The sequence below is a fragment of the Chlamydotis macqueenii genome, chromosome 5 (assembly GCF_036417535.1).
Source record: "Chlamydotis macqueenii isolate bChlMac1 chromosome 5, bChlMac1.mat, whole genome shotgun sequence".
NCBI lineage: Eukaryota > Metazoa > Chordata > Aves > Otidiformes > Otididae > Chlamydotis > Chlamydotis macqueenii.
In genome coordinates this window covers 45,340,455-45,364,130 of record NC_141560.1, presented here as the reverse complement: position 1 = coordinate 45,364,130, position 23,676 = coordinate 45,340,455, and the positions used below count along the sequence as shown (strand labels likewise).

Genomic DNA, 23,676 nt, shown 5'->3' with positions numbered 1-23,676 from the left:
GGGCGCAGGGGAGGGGCAGAAACGCGCCCTGCCGTCGAAGCAGCGCGAGGGGCGAGCGGGCGGGGCCGGGCCGGGCCGGGCCGAGCCAGGCGGGGGCGGGGAAGGGGCACGGCCGGGAGGCGGGGCCGGTTGCGCTGGCAGCGGTGGGGTCGGCGGCTGTCGGGCACGGGGCGCGCACGGCAGTGGGAGCGCAGCGCGGCCGGGAGCTGCCCGCCCTGTCCCCGGGGAGCCGCCGCCGCGGGAGCCGCCGCCGCGGGAGCCGCCGGCAGGTAACGGGCCGGGGCTCGCTCCTCGGTGCCAGCCTTTCCTCGGTCCCGACTCCCCGACACGCCGCGCACGGGAGGGGGCTCGGCTGCCCCCGCCGGCGCGGTGTTTCCCCGAGGGGGTGGTAGTGGGCGTGCAAGTTTCGGGAGCGGGGGGGGGTGTGGGGTGTGACATGCCAGCCTGGCGGGGGGCTCGCTGGCAGCCCCGGCTGGCCCCGCCGGCAGCACTTCTCCGGGGTCGGTGCCCGGGAGCCTCAGAGCCCGCCCTCCATGTCTCTGTATTTTGTTGTGCCTCTCCTCCCCCTGGGACCTCCCTTGCGAGCGGAGGAGCCGGTGGGTGCCTGCAGGCTGTGCCCGGGGCGCTCCGCCCGGCCTTTGCGGCGTTTTGGGGTGTGCTGCCACCCCTGAAGTTGGGATGAGAGAGGGTGGGGGAGTCGCCCGTGTTCCTGACTTTGGTCCGGACCGGTAGGAATATTCTTTCCCGCTTTGCTGATCGGCGAACTGTGATCCCGCCGCCCCCCACTTTCCAAGAGAGATTTATAACCGCAAGTTAGTGAGGTGCCACCCCGCTGAGATGCGTGGGTTTGGTCAGCTCGACAGCTGGGCACTTAAAGTTTTGTCATAACTTTTGCATTTAAACATCGCAGTGAGAGAGCAAGCAGCGTTTTTGGATGCATTGTACTTGGGTGGCTTTCTGTGAAGCATGTTTGCTAATTGTAATTTCTTTTTTTTTTTTCTCTCAGCAATTAGTAAGCTCAGCTTGATTACTGCTTGTATTTCTCTAATAAGAGAAAATTTGAACATGGTTAATAGACTCTAGGCACGTATTGCAGTCAATAGCCGGTGGCTACTGAAGCTCCTTGGGCAGCAGCGTGCTGGGGATGGCTGGGTGCCCGGCTGGGCGTACGCACGCAAGTCGTGAGCGTGGGCTCGCCCTGGGTTTTTACTGGGTGAAAAGTGTGGGGAAGTTATTACTGAGCTGTCTTAATTCAACAGCACGTATCCAAGCATTTGATGGGTTCTACCAGTGAAACGCTTCGTGTGGTATTTAGTGCTTCTGTAAGGAGCAGCAGCAGTTGTCTCAGAAGTATACAAACTGAGAGCAAGTGATAGGGATGCCATTGGGCGCAGTGGGTGCATTCTTGATATATTTTTTTTTCACAATTTGGGGGGAAATCTTTCAAACTCGACTGCACAGGTGCACTTCTTTATCATCTGCTTTCACTGGTGTATTTGTAAAGTGTCTCAAAATGGGTCAAATGTTTGGCCCTTCCGGGAAGGCAGTTGACAATTCCGTGTTTGATGTAGCTGAGGTACCACTTTTGTTGGCGTAAGCTAAAATACCATGCGACACAGTTGCCGTGAATTTCGGCATAGTGGGGTGAGAAGAAGCAAGGAAGAATTTTAACTTTTCTGAGCTATTCCGGACTGCCAGCAAAAGCAAGAGGAAAATTTCTACTGACTGTCCCACCCTTTCTGCAAAGCCGACCTTTCCCACAAGCCGCCTCGCCACACAAGCTGCTGGCTGTCCGAACGCGTGAGAGGTGCGGGTGGCGGGGTGGTAGCTGTCCCCTGGGAAGGGGTCGGGCGGGATGCAGTGGGAACCGGGGGGATGCGGTGCCCTGGGCCAGGGGCCGGGGCCGGCTCGGAGGGAGGAGGAGGAGGAGGAGGAGGAGGAGGAAGAGGAGGAGGGCTCGGGCTCGGGTGGGCGATGCTGGCGGTTTCCACGAGAGGGCTTGCGTGCTGTGCGGTGTCAGCCCGGCTCCTCCGCGGAGCCCCCGCAGCCGCTCCGCTTGGCTCCTCGGTGCGGAGGAGCGAACTGAAGCCGGGGGCGGCTTTCGCTCGCAGGGTAAGTATTTCAGATTTCCTTTGTAAATTATGGGGAAATCCCTTTATTCCCCCTGGGGTGTAAGGATAAGACATCCTGGGAAGAACGCCGATCTTCCGTTTCCAGGCTTGCTTAAAACTTAGAACACATCCCAGCAACTTAATTTCCCCACAGTGGAAACCGAGAAAAGGCCGAGCGTGTTTTTGACAAAAGGGGAGTGAGGTCTGAGTGTTTGCATCCTTTCCTCAGCTGAAGGCAACGAATGACTCTGTCCTGGAGTGATCTCATTTTTGGCTGCTTTAACGTGTGTTATACTTTCTCAGGGAGGGGCTGGGCGAAAGGGAAACGGGAATCATTGTGTGCATATGAAAATGCTGAGCTATCCTTAAGTCCTTTGCCAAGTTGCCTGTGTGTTGTTTAGTCCAAATAATTTCACACACACAGGATTGCAGGTCTGTTTCAAAAGGCAGAGACTGTATCTGTAACCAGGAATAATATTGCAGTTCGTAAAAGGTGAGTAACATCTGTTACTGTGACTCCAATTTGTTTCTCTGTTCTTGGAATAACCAAGTTGACAGCTCAGACAGTCAGGTTTAATGTCCTGTGCTAAACCTTTGGTCCTGCGTCCCGTGGCGAATTGTGACTCACGGAATCAATAAACCCAGCTCCCGCTCCGCTGCAGCGGCTCGACGGGGGAGCGGGAAGGGCTTCAGGCCACCTCCACTGTGTGGAGCTAGTCCCTGACAGTAGACGATGGTGGACAAATTTGAGTTTCCGTAAAATTGGGTCTGTCGTGTACGCTTGCTGCTGGCGGTGCAGCAGAGCTGGCTGGGACCTTGGCGTTCTCTCAGTGTTAGGGCTGGGCAAGAGGGTCTGTGCTGCTCTAGGGGTAGTATTTTCCCTTCTAGCACCTTTTATCTTGCCTTAATCTATCCCAGGTTGAATACTGTAGGCAGTTGAAGCAGAGCCATCTCATGCTTTGATGTGTGTTTATTGGCTGTAGAGTTTCATTCTATTGCCCTTTTTTTTTCTTTCTTTTTAACTTGGCTCACTCTCTTCCTACCCCACTTCCCCAGACAAAAAGAACTAGAGCAGTGGAGGCAAAAAGTAAATGAAGTTGCTTCATATTTTTGTGAATGGGTTTTCTTGCTTTGCCCCTGCCTTCCTTGCTGCTTTCTATAAGATCCCTTCGTAATTAAAATATTATGACTACCCTTATGGTAGCCCTTCACTTGTGGCAAGGTTCCTAATTTGACGTCAATGCAAAAATACTAGTTTCTGGCATAAGGGCAGATGACATTTCATCAGCTAGTGCATGCCCTTTTTTTTTTTTTTTAACCACAGTGCTAAGACCATATGGGCAGATAATGAGTTTAAGCTGATAAACAGCTTACAGATTTGTCCAAATAAAGAACTTTCTTCCTAGAAGACACATTTTTCCTTTAAAATAAATAATGCAGTTCCTGTGTTTTTATTTAATTATCTCGAGTCCTGTCTGTTCTCACCAGGCTGCGGGAAAACAGACACAACTGCTCTGGGAACAGAAGCTACTGGATTTATGGGGCCGTGGGTCTTACTTCAGGAAGGATGTGAGATGAGAAGGTCAGATGCTGCAAAACTGAGCCTTACAGTATCTAAATAAGCAGATGGTGGTCCAAGTTGTATTTGAAGAGTTTTGTGAAGTGGCGCAGAGTTCTTGACATCTTGAAGATGAGTCATTCCATGAGGTGGTAGTTTGGCGGCTGTAATTAAACCAGATGAATATCTATACTCCTTGCTAATCCTGCGAGACTGCTGAAGCAGTCCTTGTTTGGGGGTGTTGCTGCAAGATAATGCCTACTTTTGCTTTTTTCAGGAGTCTTTGACTAACATTGGCATGACTTCTTGTTTGTTTGTTTAGTGTAAACTGACTTATCAATGAAATGTGAGGAAAGATGTTTGGATCCATTTTTCTTGATTTTGCAAGTATCATGGTGAGGGTTGGAAAGTAACTTTCTTTGGGAAGTGGTGGTCTTTACTTTTCACTTTAAAATAGCGGCTCAAAACCAAGTAATATATTTGCATAAGGGGCAAAGCCTGTGTATTTCTCCCCCAAGATGCAAAGGAATAAGCTGTTTGGGATGTCCAATTGCTCATTCCCTTTTAATCTATTTCTTAGGAGTCCTCTTTTTTTTTAATTTGTTTGGGTTTTTTTTTCCCCTTGGAGATGATTGCTGATCTTAATTGGAAGTAGCAAATGAAGGAAGAAAAAGGTTGTACAGAAAAATCAGTCCAGACAACTCCGTTCTTTCTCATGATGCTTATTCCTTCTAAAACTTCCTTAAATATATTGTATTGTCCATTCCCTCCCTTCCCAGCACTTCTCAGCACTGGGGAAGACTGCTGGACTTTAACTGTATTTCATTGGAAGATATGTTCCAGATGTCTGGACCTTTGCTTTCTAATGATTGCTTCTATCTTATTTGTAATCGATACGACATCTGAGTTGCATTTGGTCCTACCATGGCTTGTGACTGCACAGTTCAGCATCCTGCTTGTGTCTGCTCTTTCCTCTGTACCAACATTTCTTCTTTTCTTTTCACTGCTCTTGCAGTCTTGAGTTTCCAGAAAGGTGAATGAGTTCTCCTGTCCCTTAGTTCCAGAGGATTCGGGTTAATTCAGTGCCCACCAAAGAGCTGACGGATTCCCCCCTGCCCCCAACCTCTTGCCTTGGAGCATTTAGCCGCTGCTTTGCTGTTTATCATTTCTGCATTGGTAAAGATCTGTCATGGGCTAATTTAGTGTAAATTTTCTGAGACTGAAAGAAGTGGCTATAGGAAGGAGTGCATTGATCTTTTTTTTTTGTTAACCACACCAGCTGCTAAACCAGTTTGTCAGCATGATTTTTTTTTCTTAATTTTTGCACAGATGAGATTTAAAGAAACAAATTATAAAGACGTTTTACTCTTACAAATTGACCCCAAATGGGATTTGCTTCTGCACGTCTGCCACCTTCTGTTCTCTAGCAATGGGCCTGAAGGATTTCCATATTCCCAAAGTTTTTTAAGAAGCAGCATGTGCTCTTCCAGGGAAGCAGAGCTGTGCTGGAGGTGCTGTCCTTTATCGATCTTCCTCAGAGGTTGAGGCAGAAAGGGCTCAGTATCCTGGTGAGCTGTGTATGTGTGATTTTTTTTTTTTTTTTTTTTCCTAAATTGCCTCTACAGGTGTCTTGATACAGGAAGCTTTGAATGACCATATGCCTAATGTGAAAGCTTCATGTTTGGTGGACATGCAGCAGATATTACATGCAATTGAGAGTATTCAGATGGTGTCAAATTTACCCTTACCAAATTCAGTTAAAAGAAAACCAAAACCAGTATTCTGTCACTGTCCCCAGAGATGATGGAAATGGATTTTTTACTATCGTGGGATTTTCACTACCACAGGTTTTTAGTATGGGTCTTGTTTCTGCACAGAATCTTTCCTGTCTGTGTAGTCCTTCCAAGGATCCCAACAATTGGTAAGTCTCTGGGAGTTCTTGTCCTTTGGGGCTTTTTTTTTTGGCCCTCAGGATGTTCCTTTTGCTATATATTTACTAAATAAACCTGGTCTGAAGTGGAGAAAAAAAATTGAAAGGTCACTGCAGAAGAGTAAATTCTTAAACCCAAATGAAGTTCAGATTTTTTAGACCATCACTTAGATCATCACTTCAAGAAGAAATAGAAGGTGCTTCTGATGAAATGAACAGTGCTGAAACTGAATCTCATCCATGTGCTTGATACTACTTGGTTCTGTGATTATTAAAGGGGGTGCGTGATTTTGTGAATTAGGGTTTAGGCCTGAGTTTGCTCAGCTGCTGATTGACTGTGTTTAGTCCATCTCTGTTCCTGCCCTTCTGCCCTCCTCATGTAGCTGACACATAGCCGTGTTAGAGACGGGCTTCCGTGGGGAATCTGTGTGGTGCCCAGCATTATCTGGAGTCTGCCCTAGCTGGTCTTCTGGAAGCAGTATAACCAGTGTCCTCTTTACTCCTCATATCTGTGATGTTGACATCAGGACAAACTCTTAGAATGGTTGTTGATCCTCGGGAAGTGGAACTGAACCAAGCTGCTAATGTGAAAAGTCATGCAGTATAGCAGAGATGATCATAGCTCTTACATTCTTTCAGACTTCTCGCTTGAGTCATAAACACTTTTAAATACATTTTATGCCAACCCACATGTCTGCAAAGCCAACAAGATAGATGAGCAGAACGGGGTATGGGACCATATGGTGACAGGTCAGTGGCACAGCCTGGTAGGGGCTCGGGAGCTCAGAGGCCCTGGGTACAGCTCAGGACTCACTGTTTCTGCAGCTCTGTGCTGCTCGTAAAACTCAGCACTGAAATTGTAATGCTAGCAGCCTTTTTTCATGGCCCAATGCCCAGTTTAGAGAAGGGTGATTTTGGTCATGTTGCTAGACATACGTATTTATGGCCCTGTTTCATCTGTTGAATTTAATCTGTTGGGGTATTTTTAGTGTTATTATGGAAACAGTTACTATATTTACTCCTTACGAAAAGCTCAGTGTATGACAGTCTGTGAGAGAGATTGCACTAAACGGTGGTGTCTACACTTCTGCAGGAAAAATGGTTTAAATGAACTGACTGGCAGTTTGCCTGTTCTTGAGACATGGACCTCACAGGGCACTGAACTGGAACACGCTATGCTGGGAAAGCAACGACCGGGTCTGTTCTTGGCTCACTTGATGATATATCTCATTTTCTTGGGGAGCAAAGAGAACCAGATCTTCTTGTACAGAGAGAGCTTGTGCCTCTACTGGGCTGGTTTCTCAGACCCACTGAGAACCTGTTTCTCATGGAAGTCTCTGGGACCTGTGGGTGCCTTCCAGGTGAATTTCTCAAAACTTGCTGCCAGGGTAAATGAGATGGGGGTATGGAAATTCAGTGGATTTTGGAATGGGAGTCGCTGTCACTGTTGACTATGTACTTATTTCTGTAATCATTTGAAAACAGTGTGCTTTTTGATGTCAGTCTTGGCTGATAATAATTGATGAGACTTAATAATAATATGGCGGATCCACAATGTACATGTGTGAGAAATAATTAAGAATAAAGGACTGAATGTCTCAAAATGTTCTTAAGAGGGATGGATGATGGATCTGATGTATTTTTGAACTGCTGACTACCCTTTGTTCCTGTTAATGTCAGAGGGGATTATTGGAGCTGCTTAGAACGAGGCATTTATTTAGTGCTGGTTAACAAAGCTTTTGCTTCCGATGGGGAATATGGCTGAAGCACAGACACGTAACAGGGATCTCCTAGAGCTTCACCAAGCTGTTTTTCAGAGTATGATACAGGAAAAGCTGAGAGCTGGTTCTGGAAATGCTCAAGGCACAAGGCTGGAAGCACCAATAGATCTCTTTGACCTACATTTTGCTTTGGCAGCCTGAGAATTGACAATGTGACACCTTGCTGATGTGATGAATGATTCTGGGTTCACAGTCACGAAAAAAAGACCTTCTGAACTGATAAGGATTTAAATACAGTGATGCTTTGCCAATTAAAGCTGATTTCTTTTTTTTTAAATGTTAAGGGAAACATCAGTTAGGAACAACAGTTTGATGAGCTTAAGAAGAAACAGGGCTTCCCAGAGACTGAGAGGAGATTTTAGATTATTTTTTTTTTCTTTTCTCCTCACTGTGTTGAAGAGAGCAGGCAGCTTGAAGGTTTCATGCTTTGCATTTTGTGTGTTCGTATTTTGATACTGCAGCGTGTGGAGGGCTTGGCAGGAGAAGAATCAGTCTGGTTTAAAAACATCAAATTTCTTTGTTAGTGCTGCTGCAGATAGTTCCAAGTTCCAGTCTGTAGTGGATTTCTTGTAGTATTTCTGTAACATGATGCTCTTTGGGAACAGTTTTGAAGCTCTGCCCTAGCCTTGGGGAGCAGAAGGCATTGGGAGGGGGGTTGGAGTCTCACTCCCAAGTCCTATCACTGATTTTGCTGCTCAGAACTGAGAGGTGCAAATGCCAGCATTGCTGACATAAGCCTGCTGTAGAGCCTCTCTGGCTCTGGGCAAGTTGCATTGCTTTTCTGAGCATCTGTTTCGCCAGCTGTGAAAATGAAGACAGTAGCCCCAGCATGTGGGTATGATGAATGTTCTTGTTGGCTAATCTCAGTAAAGTGCAAAACTGTGAAGCGTCATGGGTTGTTGTTTGAAAGCGTGAAGGTTTAAAATGGTGCAAGGCAAAAGCGTCTTTGTTAGGAAAGAGAAGTACCAACTGGGGGCCCTTCTGGGGCAACAGGGGCAAAGCATTTTTGGGAAAGAAGAGGAATTTGCCAACAATGGAGGAACTGAGTGAGAAGTGTGCCTCATTCTAACCTTTTACACAAGGCCTAAATGGATTTACTTGGAGCTTTGTAAGGTGTCTGTCCAGGGCTAGATTTTGCCCTCGTACCACGGGGTGAGATGCAGTCCCATTTCCTTTTGTTGTTTTTCCAGTTCCCCCTCCACACACTTGCTTTTTATGATCAAAGCTCTGTTTTTTAAAGATATGCCAATACCTTGTAATAACGCTCAGAAGACCCCCTATGGGGAACAGTTCTGATTAGATGCTGAGGAATTCTTTAGTTCTCTTCAGAATTCTTACTCTTAGGAACATCTTGTTGATAAAAGGTGTGGCTTTTTTTTCCCTTGCTGTTACAACCCCTTCTTTGGCTCCCCTCCTCCCCAGACCCCAGACACTCTACCCATTCTTTATGCTCTCCCATTGTCTTGTCTTACATAAACTCGGTTCCTTGGTTCTTGTATTCAGTTCATTCTTTCATCTTCTACCGCACTCAATGAATGCTTAAAAATAATAAATATTAATAATAGGGCTCTTTGAACCAGCAGGTTCTTTGCTGCTTAAACTCACCTTTTCCTGCTGCTTATCCCCTATTAAAAGTTGCTATAATCTGCAGATTGTAGCTGTAATAACTTCGGCAGCAGTGGCGGGGTTTGTGACAAGCGTAGGATTATAGCTCCAGGTGGGGAAATGGCAGCAGGAGCAGAGATCCTCAAAGGCACAAAGATGTTGTTTCAGTTGAAATATTCTTGGCAATAAAGGAAGAGAAGCCAAAAAATTCAGTGTGGGAACAGATCTAAATAGCCCTTCTTACACAGGCTTCCATGGAGTGTCAGTGACCTACGGAGGATAATCCTGTATTGCACATAAAATCCTGTTTTTAGAAGAGGAAAAGCATTCTTTCTGGAGGACATAGTTTAAGGAGGCTGTACTTTTGGACGTGCTTTCAAGCCAATTCCTAGGAAGTGTCTTAAATCAGCAAGACAAGCTGTGAGATACATCAGTGATATTACTGTACGTTTTCTTTTAACTCCCTCTGCCAACAGGTTTACCTCTCCTTAGAGCTACAGAAGAAAAAGATGCTGTCTGGCCCAATGTGCGAAGTTGTCCACATAAAGTACAGGCCAGGCTCCAAAGCTTTTACCACACACGTACGTACACGCATACCCTCTTTTGGGCATCAGGAACGTTTTTGCTGTCTCAATTTACACAGACTGAGGAACAAATAAAGTAAACAAGAATGGAGTGTGTGAGGTTTTCCCACCACACCTCCTTTCCTCCGTTTAACAATACAAGCTACTGGTTTAGGAGAAAAAAGAATCCTGAGGTGTCAGGGCAAACTTCAGGAAACCTCCTTTGTTTCTTCTGCATTATATTGGCTTGGCATAGTGAAGGCGAGCTGTTCCTAAACAGAACCTCTTTTGGGTGGGTTGCTTCCAGGCTTAGGTCTTCAGCAGAAACCACACTGGTTACTACTTGAGGCTGGGACTGGCTGGGAGTTTTTCAAGGAAACAATTTGCCTGCAGAAAATGCTGATTTATTGAAACCAGTACTGCTTTGTGGGAAAGGGTTGGTCTCCACTCAGTTCTCCTTGGGTGAATTTCTTGCGTTTGGGATAGAATTTCTTAGTCAAAACAGAGATGCTGGTTAGGAGCCAAGTGGTTTGGGTTTTTCACCTATGCTGTCACAAATCCAAAACAGGGTCCTGAAAGCAGGTTTCCTACATGCCTGAAATGCATATTCTAGCTGCAGGACTGCTCTTCTAGAGCACATGGGTTTTTGCATGAAGGATTCCAAGGTGGATTCCAAACCTTCATCCCTCTGTGAAATGAAAAAAAATATTTTAACTCTCAAAAAAATGTGTTGGGATGAGAAACTAAGTTCCCATCCAGGTGTCCTTGTGTGTCCTTCAGTGGCCTTACTGTCTTTTCTCACTGGTTCTGAAGGTTTGTGTCTCCCCTGGATGTGGTCTTTCTGAAGTGGAGTGAAGCATCTCTGGAGGCCTTGGCAAAATAATCAGCATGTCAGTCACAGGAGGAGAGTGACTGACCCTGACGCTGCTGGTGTATTTTGGCAGGGTCAAGGCTATACAGCTCCTAAACCCCTGCATTCTCTGAGGAATATTATTAGAAAAGCACTTTAAGCAGCTAAGGAAAATATAGCTGAACACTGATCTATTTGTGCGTGGGCCAATATTGTTGGGCAGGGTAGGAAAAATAATGCTTAGGGCAAGAGAGGAGCTTCTTGGAACAGGATGAAACACTGTCCCACTGGTTTGATTGCAGTGAGCTCAGCAATGGCAGGGGTAACACATGGTTTCAGTAATAGGCCTCTTTCTTCCAATGTCTTCTCCCCCCCCATCGCCCCCCCCCCCGTTTTATGGAGCGGAAAATGATCCTCTCTTCATCCTTTCTTAATTCTCCTTGGAGAGTGAGGAGACAACAAGAAGAAAGCCAGGAGGGGATCACAGATAAGCTAGGTATGTGCTTAGCCAGGGCATTTGTTCTCTGTGGTTGCTCTCTGCATCATCAAAGATCTGGATCTGGTTGTTCCAGGACAGCTCAGCCACCTGAATCCTGGGGTGCTGCTGTGTGCTGCTTGGCAGCCAAGGGGAGCTTTCAGGGGCTTCCTCCATTGTAAAAGGTGGGATTGCAAAATTGAGGTGCACACTGCAGTTCTGATCTGCTACTCTGCCTTTACTTTGTATTTTGTTCCCCCTGCTTTTCAAAAAGGGGAGGGAAAAAAGGCTGGGGGTTGAAGCTTCATCATTGCATAGGCAAAGACAGAACACTCCTCTTAAAGGCAAAACATGCCAGGCACTTGCTGTGTATTTGAGGTTTGAATAACGGGAGTTTCCTGTTTCTAAGAAGCCAAGTGCCTTGTCAGATGGTCTCTGCTAACCTGTTTTAAGAAGACTTTTGTTCATCTTGTGGTAGGTGAGGAGTCTGAGCTTGCCTTTATGGTTTCACCCCTCCTTCTCCTTCAATTTAAAGTAGGAGGCATAAGGTAAGGTGTGTTTCTTCTGCCCCACAGAAGCATGGGGCAGGAGAAGGCCCGCGCTAGTGGAAACAAGAACCAGGATCTCCACCCAGCTCTGCTGGGTGCAGCACAGAGGAATCCACAACGCACAGTCAACTCTGGAAATCTTACAACGTCAAAGCACTCCTGGATGCGAGATGAGCTCCAATGTGTGTGCCTCCCAGGCAGAGGTGCGGACCCCAGATGCAAAGTGTTTGAAAGAACAAATGAAAATACCCTATGCTTTGCTTTTATGTTTTTTTTTTAGTGATAAAAAGGCAATACTTATTTTCAAATATTAGATTACAATAGTCTCTTAATATGTTTTCACAAAAAATTGATCTAAGAAAATAAAATTTTTCTCTTAAATTAATCAAATCTAAGTCTTCTAGCTTTGAAATATCAGTGGATTTCTGCCTCTTGCTTCTTCTGGTTACAGTCATTAAAGGAACCTCTAAAGGAAACTCTAGGAGGCTGATTGCTAAGATTCCTTAGATCCCTAGGAGGATGAAGGTAAGCTGCTGCTTTTTTTTTTCAGAGGCTTAGACTGTGCTGTTAACGATAGCTGGCATTTGGAAATTATATGAGACCTTTTTGAGGTCTAGGCTGCCCACAAAAGTCAGTTTGTGTCTTCTAATTAGAGAATTACCAGACTTTTTTGTTTCTATTTCACATCCATATTCTGCACATTTGTTAAGTATATTTAAATTCCTGAGAAAAGCAAGCTATTGATCTAAGACTTCACTCTTTTCTTCTCCTTCTGAATCAGGGATGGAGAACTGAAAAAAAAAAAAGTCAGGTTAGTGTGAAAATAGTTCCAGTAAAGTGAGAACTTAGATGTGTGGTTGAGCTACACTACAAATTCGTCCTGTTGAAATAAGGCTAGACATGCGGATAGCGTTGTGGAGGGCTTCCCCTAACCCAGATGAGGGCTGCGTGCCCCAGCTGTTAGCTGAGATGGACTTGCAAAATCCCTTCTGTGGCTGGAGCTGGATTCCTGTGGGCTTTGATGTTGCAGTCTAGGACTGCTCATTTAAAGCTGAAGGAGCCCGAAAGAAGCCACATAGTGAATCAGTTTCCCTTGGCATCCTACAAGACTACACCTGTAGATTGTCACTTAAGATGAAGCTGCAATCTTCAGCTGTAATCTTTGGTTCTTTATGAAGTGCAACAGTATGGAGTGGGACCAAACATTGGTTTTTACATGGAATATGGTTAAATGTAAGAGCGCCTGAGCCTGGCGATCTTGCAGCTTTGTAGGTAACTCTGCATGCACAAGATTTGTCACTTCCTTCCCCTTTCCTGTTCTACAGTCCCTGAGCTTTTTTCCTTGTGATTAATTCTGCCTAGTAAAGCAAGAATTTGTCCAGATACGTTACTGTTTAGCAAGGAGGTGGTGAAACAGATGCAGTTGCTGTAACTGATGATAAGGTGATTTTCTCACCCTTCCAATAACTGTAAATGCGTTCAAAAGAGGATTTGCGTTCCTAGTAGCATGTGTTGTGTATACTCCTGGATGTAAATCAGAGATTGACTGGTGGATGATGAAACAGTGCGGCGTGCCTGCGTGAACAGATTGGGCAGGCGTCTGAACTACCCATGCACTAGCCCACCAGAATGAGTCTGTTGCTCAGAATTTTTCTGGCAGCTGTAGCCTCTCTATTTTGTGTCACAGTGATTATCTGCCACTTGTTTATCGACGTTCTGTGTGGTCCACATTATCTGAACATCTCTCAGTTGCAAATGGATTGTGTCTTTGGAGCACCTTTTTGAGGCAGAGAATCCTGTTTACCAATACTCATTTTACTGATTTAAGCAAAATCAAAATGACTTGTCGAGGGCATCATGGGAAACTTGTAGCAGGCTAGAAAATAATAAATCTTGCTATTACAGAAGTCCCAGAGTCACTCTTTCTTCCTTCATAGCACCTATCCAAATTTTGCTCCTAGAAAAGATACTTTGAGTTTAAAAAATGAGGAAGGAATATTTCCTGTATTATAGGAAGATTTTTCCCAGCTAAATAAATGGCTTGCCTTGCTGCTCTTTTGCTGAGCCAAATGTCCTGTACAGCTCAGTGATATGTTGTTAAGGCCTTCTCTTCTTTTGACTGTGTCAATTGTGCATTTACTAAATTTGGATAGAGCACTTTTTTCTCTGTAAATGAAGCTCTGTTTGTGGGTTGGGGCTTTTTTAGGAGGGCGAGGGGGGGAAGGGTTGTTTGGTTGGTTGTTTCTCATAGAGAAACAAAGATCTTCTGAAGTTTTGGAGAAGGACTGGGGGCAGGGAATTTCTACCTGAGCGAAAACAGTCAGTATTTTGTGGTTTGGGATATGCATTGGAGCGTGGGAGACTACGGGTCGTGGCCATGGGATCCGAACCTTCTTTTTCCCCATTGTACTCACTGCTACTCTTGCTTTCTTTTGAATGCCAACTTTTGACCTGTTAAACTTTCTTAGAAGTGTGCACAGGTTTATAACAAGCATTTTCCTTCGAACAGACTGGCTTTTTTTGACTTGTTTACTCAAAAAAAAAAAAAAAAACCGTTTGTGGAGAGGATCTCATCAGGCCTAATAGTCCTTGACAAGTTAGTGACTCCTTGAGTCCTACCATTTAGTGGTGTCTGAGGAGCGATGTGGTCCTGAGCATTTGCCTGTTTTCACTGCAGCAATCTTAATCAAAGCCACAAAGTGAGATGGCTGCTTTCTCCGCCCTGAGGCACTCCTGGGCGCTTCCTTGAGAAAGCGATTTGCTTTGGAGTTGTTAAAAAGGCACACACTAGGAAAAAAAAAAAAAAAAAAAAGGAAAAAAAAAAAAAAGGAAAAAAAAAAACCAAAAAACCCCACAACCCCACTTCCCAGGCACAGGTGTGGAGCTGCTGAGTATTAATGCCAATTGTGGAGTTCAAAATCACAGCTTTGTTCTTGAGAGTGTAATAGTGTTAAAAAATTCAGCCTTTATCTTGATGAGAGCTGAAATCCCTGAGCTTGTGTTGAATCAGGGTCAAGGTTTTTAATTTGTTCATTCTTCAGAGATGCTGAGTACCTTCCATGGCAGCTGAAATTAGCGGGGGCTGCATGTGCTCAGCATTTTGGAAGGAAAACAACTTGTGCATGTGTTGTGAGCTGCGATACACAGAAGCCAGCGTCCCTAGAGGGGGTTGCAGTATCTAAGATGATGCCCCTGTAGTTGTTTCTTAATTAAACCTGACACTTCAGATGGCTTCTCTCAAACTTCAGGACTCTGCTTTTCTTGACCATATTTGAGACTTCGAGCCTGGCAATTCCTTGGAGCTTTCTATTTGGTATTAAGGGGAGGAAAACTAGTTGGTTGCCTCAAGCTGAGGAGGAAATGCTAGACTTGAAGGATTATCTCAGTGCAATGAATTTTAAAGACTTTTTTTGCTATACATATGTGGAAAGCTATCAAAATGCTAATGGTTCTGCTGTCTCTTTTTAACCCTTTCAGCTTACAGAGTGACAATGATGATATTCAACTGCAAAAGGACAATCCAGACAGAAATGAAGTTTTAAGTAGCTTTCAATCTGTTAGCCACAATTTCTCCCAGTGATAAGAAAGAATGACGCACCCATCATTTGGACAGACCAATTCAGTATGCTCAGCTGAGCCAATCTGCAGGTGTGGAGTAGGTCAGGTACTCCCTGCAACCAACATCCTACCAGAAAGGCTAGCGCAGGGCTGAGGAGCTCCCTTCCCACCTGGAAAAAGTGAAGTCAGAACCAGATTGCTGTGGCTGAATGACTCCTGCAGCCCCTTCCTGGGGTGACTCAGGGAGCAGGCTGGAGGCTTGGTGCTTCCCCAACTGGTTTTTGGGGTGCGCGCCCTGTTTGAAGTGTGGTGGATGCCTCTCTTGTGCAAGAGGTCTGTGTGGCTGCTGGGGAGCAGGGAGCTCTGCCACCGTCAGAGCAACTCATCTGATCAACTGCATACCTGAGGGGCCTTGGGGGGGGATGGACCATCCTACCTGTGGCAGGTAGAGCACAAGTCTCCTACAGCCAGGCAGGCACGTCCTCCGTTTGCTTACTCTGGTTTTTCACCAAGGATACTCTGATTCTCCTGGCTATCTTGCCTCACCATCCTAACCAAGGGAAACCGTGGGCTCTAGGTGGACATGCAGCTCAGAGCATCACACAGCAGCCGTGACCTGGGCAGCAAGGCTTGTCGCAGATGCCGAGCAGACTCTGTATTTGCAGTAGCTTTGTGCTGCTGTGGCTACCCTGCCGGTGCAGCCTGAAGCAGCTGGGCTGGTTAAGTCTGCGCAGGAGGCAAGCAGGCATCTTCCTCTGGGGATACTATCTGTATCTGTGAGGAATTTCTGTTCCATTTATTTAGGTTTTGGGCTGAGGTTTTTGACATGTTAGGAATATCTCATCAAACTCTACAGAGATTCTGTTAAGGTTCTGCTTTGGAGCCAGGTAAATCCTTGGATAACTGGTGATATAAATAACTGAAATTGTGAGTGTTATTAAACCCATGAGACTCAGTCATTCCTTTAGCTGTCTCTGAAATATCTTAAAGCAATGGGTCTGTCTGTGCTTATCTTTTTAATCAGGACTAGCCATGCAATTTCAGCCCCGAGGAGAGCCCAAATCACTGGGCTGCAGGGTCATCTTTGCCATTAAGGTTGTGGCTTTCAGGTTCAAATGAACTTTCAATGGTTTTTATTTATTTTTAAGGCATATTTACTGTTAAATATTAGCTGCCAGCTTATTTCATATCTTCAAAGCATCAGCATTTTCCATTTTGCAGCTGAAGCGTATGGTTGCCAACACACACCACCTGGCAGCAGGAGCACTGGCAGGCAGTATGGAAAGGATTGGTGCAGGGGTCTCTTTGGGGTTGGTACTGGGGGGACATCAGATGAAGCAAGGTAAAGGGACTGGATAGCAGTAAGAGACTGGAATAGGCTTTTCATTTCTCATTCAGGATGAGTATGATGAGGTATTGCCTTGCTTGGGGCATCCTAAGCTAGATTGGATAAGACACTGGGGAAATCAACTTTAGGGAAAACTGTTTTGACTTGGATTGTTCTAAAGGATACCAAGATATGTCTGGTGCATACTGCACTAAGCACTGGTGTCCCTGTGACATCTAGCATGTGTGTTGACCATGATTTCCTATGTGGCTTATAGCAAATGTCTTGTTTTGAGACAGTGTGTGTGTATTTATGTATTTGGGGGAAGGAATAGATATCCTTCCCCTGCTTTGTATTTATCCCAGCATGGGCATTACAATCTGCTTCTCAATCTCATGTGTACTTAAAGGATGTTTTCAGGCTTTTCTCTCTCAGATTCTTCCAATTCATAACAGATGGCTTTAGGTATTGCAAACAATACATTTTTAATAAGGAATTATTCCCCCTGAAATCCCTGTGATCACTGGAAAAAAAAAATCTTGTTACCTTTTTCTAACTTAGTTACTTGTTCTCTTGCACAAAATATATTTTGCTTAATCTTCAAAATTTAAGATTGCATACGCAAATAAATGGCTCTTGCTGTGTCCATAGTTGTTCTGCAGACAAAAATCTTAAACTATGCAACTGTCTTGCAGTTTCTGATTTGTTTTTGGGTGGGTTTTTTGGGGTTTTTTTTTTTTTGTGTGTGTGTGTGTGTAAGAGAAGGGAGCCTGAGTTGCATTCTTTACCACAATCTCTTTTTCCATGCTAGAAGATGAAGGTACTGGCAGTTGGAAAAGTAGGATTTACAGAGGAATGTATGTACATGACATATCAACCTCACTTCTGTGATTAAGTATGCAGTTAATCTCTGCAGATTAAACACAAATGTAAAAAAAAATCCTCTGCTGTTTCTGAAGAAACATGCCATTTGTGGATGAGCCTGTGAAGCAGGTTGCGGGGCTGGCCAAAGGGATATGCAGGCATGGTCTGTGAAGGGTGTGTATTGGAAGGGAATGAGTCACTCTCTTTGATAGAAAGTAATGCAGGTGTTTGTTTTATTTACGGTTGCCTTGTGAGAGTAATTCTTGTGCAGAATAGAATAGGAATCTCTGTCATCTTCCTTTTATTTTTTTTAATTACCTGCATAATTTAAAAGCCCTAATTCTCCTTTCTGTTGGCTGAATGAGGAAAGAAGGGGTGCTGAAACGCTGATTGTCAGAAACCACAGTCTAAAACTTGCAAGTTGCTACTCCACAGCTTTTGGCCTTGTTTGCATAAACTAATCTATGTTTTTGAGGCGAGAAGGGTCATAGGAGATCCAGCCCATGACCGTAAACAGGGAAAATTCCCCGTTTGCTCAAACTGGATGTATCTGTGCTCTCCTATCAGAGAAATAGAGGTTTGGCATGTTGGAATTATTTTGCTCTGAGAGATTTCAGTCTTCATTGTAGCAGTAATTATTTCCACCAAGAAGCTTTGTATTTCCAGATTCCCAAGACTGAAGACACTTTGCCCCAGGATATGCGCCAGCATGATGGGTAGGACACCTTCTGGGAAAGGGAAAGTGCTTGGTTCAAAATATTGGCTTGAAGTTAGGCAAAAGGGTATATGAACAATTCTGCAGCATTCCAGATCTGTCTCATTACCAGCTGTTGGATAAGCTGTGGTGGTTGTCCATGTGTGTGGTCTTAGCCCATGGCAAAGGAAAGGTAATGCAAACTAGCTGAACTCTATCATTGCTAAATTAAACAGAGCTACCACAGCTCAGCTGATGTACAGCCTACTGTTACACCAGTGTACCATAATTTTATTGGGGCCTCCACTTGAGTGTCCTGGTGACCAAGCAACAAGTAATAGCCAGTTGCAAGGAGAAGGAAGATCTAGTTGTGCCTCCAATTAGATAATATTGTCCCTAAATCTCGTAACATTTTTAGTTTAGGGAGTTCAGACTACTGAGTTTGGGGTTGATGGAAATACAGGTTTTCAGCAATTATTTTACCTACTTAAAAAAAAAAGTTTGCCTTTTCCAGCAGATGTTGACTCCCTTGCCAGCAGGGAGGTCCTCTTGCCTATAACAAGCACTGATGCCAAGTACATTTTTTGTTCTCTTAGGGATGTGTTTCCTGAAAGGTTCCTTTCATCCACAGTGAATTCCTGTGCTTTAAACACAGGAAACATTACTGGGGTTTTTCCAAATATCTGTGAGAACTTCTTTTTAAACTGAATTAAAATTGTTCCATTTGATAGTGGATCAAGCAGCAGTCTGTCCTCATCCGCAGTTGCTTTGTCTCTAGGATCAGAACCTTGCCTAGGAATGCCAGGAAGTACTGAATGACTGGATCTTGCCCACGGACGATTCAGCAAGCCTTGACAGCCTGAGCCATGCCCAGTTTGGCTGCCATAATGGGATTTGAAAGGGAATTGGTGTAAAATGATGTTGGAAAGGACACAGGATGGCACTTTGGCTCCCTTGCATTTACAAAAGGAAGAGCTAGCTGTTACGAAAGCTTTTGTAGCGAGACTGTGTCAGCACAACTTGAGGAGACCAAGGATTGCAGGAGGGGCCTTTCCTCTGGTGGACAGTGGCAAGGCCTCACCTCGGTCTGACCCCCTCCCCTGTGGCGAGGTGGGCCATGATGGCTTCCGAACCTCTAGGAGGAGAGGGGAACAAGGGCTTGCTCAGAGGAAATGTTGAATCTTTTGCCCCCCAAAACTTGTCTTGGTGGAGTGAATGTGACCATGGTGATGGGCAGTGCTTTCTGCAGTCCCAGTGGTTATCATCTGAGCAGTTTGGTACTGGTGATGTGACACTGGCAGCACCACCGCAGCATTATATGGTCAGGGTGACAGATGCTTCTATGTCCTTGTGATTTGGCTATGCGTCCTGTTTTCTTCCAAGCCAGGGCTGAAATCTCCTGTTATTGGCTGCTAAAAGCTTTTAGGCTGGAAATTGTCCCATTCCTGTAATCTCCCAGAAACCATTCCAGCTTGGTCCACTCTTTTCCCCAGCTCCAGTCTTTCTCCTTTACTGGGATTTTCTGGAAACCAAGATTAGAATGTATTTTTTTAAACATACATGAGGTTTCATATCTGTTGTTTGTGACACAGATCATTGCACATGGAAGAATGCATGTGCAAGTTCATGGACAGCCAGCTTTCACTGCACAAGGAAGATGTGGTTAAATGGGAATTAGGATTAATACTGGATTTAAGATTCTTGTAGTTGGCTGGTAATAACCTAATCTCCTCAAAGGCTGCAGGCAGGCTGGCACCATTCAGCTCAAGGCTGTTGTTTGCAAAACCTGAAAGAAATTGAATTTTGATACTAAGAGTGCTTTAATCAGAGCCTTTCAAAAGAGTATATGCTCTTCCCATCCCTATCTCAAATGCAGCCTTTTAATTTCTTTAATGTATGACAGTCACCTAGGCTTCTAGGTCTGATAGGCATTTGACAGTGATATTTTTCATTTTCTTTTGTAAGAGCTTAGGGATTCTGATTGATTTTAGGAATATACAAATTGCTTTCTGAAAGTTGATAGACTAAAGTCTCTGTACAGGCAGAGCGAGATATGTCCATGTAGGGCAGCAAGCACTCCCCCGTTTAAAGTGTTTGGAGTGCTAAATGTCCTTCAGGGAAGGAGGCTCAAGAGGCCACAGAAGTGTGGAGCTCCTTGGTGTGATGTGGTCAGTTCAGGCCAGCCTGGTTCAATTGTTGCTGTGGTAGAGCTGACTGGTGAGAAATGCATTGGTGAGTCTGTGCAGGTCATGAAATGAATCACTGCATTTGAGATTCAGGCCCATGTTGGAAGACAACATGTTTCAAGATGGATTGTTCTTGCTTCTCCTGTTTACCGTGTCTGCAATGCAATTTTCTGTTTACCTAGTCTCTACTGAAAGTCAGACATTTAGTTATCTAAGTAACTTGTATCTTCAATTAAATCTTAATTAAGGTAGAGTGTATGCAGGCTTAGCACTGCATTCTCAAACAGGACAGAGGTATAAAGTTTACCTATATACTTACTTTTGATTCCTTGCTTCCAGTCTTCTCCTGCATAGCAGTGATTGGTTCTGCTGAAACTCTGAGAGCTTTGCTTTGTAGACTGCTTTTCTATCTGCATCACTGCTAGTCGAGCCTGGGAAAGTGATGTGCTTACTCTGTCTCCTTTTCATTTGTTTTAAATCAACAGACCATCCTGTGAATGGGTCATCTTTGCAGGGGGTATTAGAGGTCTGTATAGTATGATGATGTATGCCACTCAAAGTCTCTATCTGAGGCACTGAGGCTGGAAGGAGCAGAGACATATCCACTAGATTTGAGTGGAAAGCTTGTCCTGGTGCTGTTGATACAATTCAATATCCATGTTCCCAAAAAGAAAATGACTTGTCTGCAGAGGTGATGATGATCTAGACCTGAATCCACTCAGTGGTTTTTTGTTTTTTTTTTTTCCTTAAGCCTACTTATTCATCCCTTACCTTGATGGGTTTCTTTGATTATTTTTCTGCCGCTTTTGTGTTGGTCCTCCTTGCCAAGGTTGCGTTTCCTCTCACTGTCGCCTTGTGCAGAACCTGTTATCAAATAATCCTATTAATCCTCTTAAATAATCTTTAAAACACTTACCATCAAGCAGGACATTTTTTTCTGAGGTATGAAGTTTCGTTTCATACCTTAAGTCACCTGGCTCTCAGGATGTGAGATTGAGAAATGCACTGCAGTTTTGCCTTCCCAAGGCTCAGGGCCCACATGATGACTTGATTTAAGATTGGAAAGACGTGACTTTATTTAATTTGTTATTGCAAATGTCACTGCTCCCATTGTTCTCGGAGAATAAGAAAGCGTCAGAAACGTTAGGTCAATTGGGATTTGGATCTCCGCAGGGGCTCACAAGTCCCTTAAAGCACAAGTTTGTTGAAGGCAGGCTAGTGGGAAAGTTTCTGGTTTAGTTTTTGTTCTGTTTTTAAAAGCCATAAGCCAGGCAAATCTTTGGTCTTTCAGCTCAATTTCTTCTTCTATTCTGCAGAGATTAATGGTAAGGAAGAGTGTACAGAGAGGGAACCCAGATGAGTCTGGCACCCAGCAGCTAAGGTTACTGGAGACACATGAACGGTACCAGCACAAGGTGGTTTGTTTGGTTAGTGAAAAGCATCCAGCATTCACTGACTCTGAGACCTTAGCCCTCTTCAGGAGCCAAACAGCTTGATTTAAGGCATGCAATGATTCATGGAAGTGCCTTGTGAGCATCTTAAAACTATTGCTTTGTTCAGTATTAGGACTGGTTGGAGGGTTTGTTCTGTGGCTTTTCTGGTGTGTGGTGGGAGGTGGCAAAGACTGCTTAGAACAACAGTGTGTAATGTGACAGTACCATGCTGGGTGAGGCCTGAAGAGGTGAAGCTCGCTGATTTTTAAGCCTGTAAAACTCCAGGAGAGCATGCGTAATGCTATTGCTCGCTGTTCTCACCTCTAGCAAACTGGTAGGGAGCTATTAAACCCCTCTGAACAGAATTAGGGGCGAGGGGGAATATCTGTGTAACTTCAGCTTGCATCAGTTGTATAGATAACTTGGAGAAGAACAAGCACAGTGATAGTGTTTTAAAAAAGAAATAATCAACCAAACCAAATGCAACAACAAGAAAACCCTCTCACACATCAGCAGGATGTGTCTATCCCAAACGTGAGACTTCAAGGGGACTCAGGTTCTCGTGCTGGCTGGTTTGAACCATGCAACTATTACGGGGGGAAAAAGCCAGCATGCTGACCAGGACATTAGGCAGTAGGTGCTTCCTGACACTTGGGTTAAGCACTACCTGAAGCTAAGGAATTTTTGATGGCTGGTTTGGCCAAAGTCTTGGTATTACAAAAAAGAAACTCTGTTGTGTCGCTTTTGTAATAGCTAGTAGAGATGTATGGGTGTGAGTAAACTGCTGTCTTGCTGATGGTACCTTAGAGAGCTCAGAGTGATGGAAAACGTGACTTATGAATGCTCAGTGGCAATTTCTTATTCTTTCTTCAACTGAATCAGCTCTGCACTCAGCAGTGAGACCGAAAGGGCTGACAGAGACCCTTCACCAGCCGTTGAAGCTGCATCTCAAAGCTAACTCTGCTCAGAGCAGATCTAACTGACGATGCTGTACTTTTCCAAGCATTTGCAGTCGTGCCTGTGGAAGGCCAGCCAATGTCACCACAGCTAGTACAGCTCCACCAACACTTTTTCTTTCAAGATTTCCCAACTGGAATGCGCATCCCCTGCGCTCTGTTGTGCCCTGGCCATCTCCGTGTTTTGATGCCGATGTATGTGGTGGGATGATCTGTAAACATTGCTGTGTGTTCTGATGGTGAATGTATGCAAGCTGCTTGCACAGCGTTACTCATTTATCCCCCCCCTCCCCATCCATGCCCCCTGCAAGCTCAGCTGCTGCTTTATCGCTCCTGATAAGCGGGTGTGTGATCTAAGGCAGAGCCGTCATCCAGAACCGAAGGCAGGCAGGAGTCCCACGTGCATAGTTTGGGGGCAGCTTGGTTTCTTTTCTGATAAGCCTGTGCCTCTTGCGGCAGTACAGTGCACACTCCTTTTAAAGCGTAATCATAATCCTCTTTGCAGCCGGCGCTGCTATCCCCACAGGAAGCATTAGCAATATCACGAAGTGCGGAGACTTCATTGTTTTCCCCTAATCTGCAAAGGGAGCTGAGACAAGACAGAGGAAACATTAACCTATTCCGTGCCTCGGTGGTAAATAATTAGGTTTTTACTGAGTGGGAGAATGAGGGAAGCCTCTTAGTTAAGATAAAGTAAGTGCAAGGCTCTCGGGCTTATCTTGCTCTGTGGAATTCAGGAAAGGACGTGTCCTTGAATTCGCCTGTCTGGCATGCCCTGTTTTTGTGTTTGGGAGAAATGAGTCTATCAAAGCTGCCCTAAGTGATTGCTGGGTATAAGGCGCCTCTTGCCAGGAAATGCGGTAGCTATGCTTTTGTTTAAGGACCTTGAACAAAAGGCTCTGAATGTTTAACAATGTGCAAAATTGGGTGGGTGGGATATGGAGAAGGTTAATAGGGCAGACTCACAGAGGAGGAGCTGAGCTTGGGAGAGGAGAGGAACGCTGAGGACATGGCAGCAGAGCGAGGGAAGTAAAACAGGAAAAGCAGCCCCTTTTTGCCATGTTAAAGCTAACTTGGTCACCTCTGACAATTTGGGGTAAGTGCAAGCTTTGTCTGCTGAAATAACAATATTTCCAACCACAGCAGTGTGAGAGGCCACAGTGTGCTCCAAGGCGTGCTGGTGCCCACGTCCACCTGCTGTCTAGGGCCCAGCCCATCACAAGTTGGGGCTTACTGT

The 23,676-nt window shown here is 45.0% G+C and overlaps 1 protein-coding gene across 4 annotated transcripts in view; it reads left to right on the top strand.

Moving 5' to 3' along the window:
• The first annotated feature begins 235 nt into the window (after positions 1 to 235).
• The window catches only part of TSPAN18 (tetraspanin 18), a 121,976-nt gene continuing 98,535 nt past the window's right edge, over positions 236 to 23,676 (top strand). For 2 of the 4 annotated variants that reach the window (XM_086748682.1, XM_086748679.1), the window contains exon 1: positions 236 to 269. The gene's annotated coding sequence lies outside the window, so the exon portion shown is untranslated. Of the gene's footprint in view, positions 270 to 1,590; positions 1,808 to 2,023; positions 2,113 to 23,676 lie in introns of those variants that run through there. The other 2 variants (XM_086748681.1, XM_086748680.1) reach the window with 2 other exon arrangements.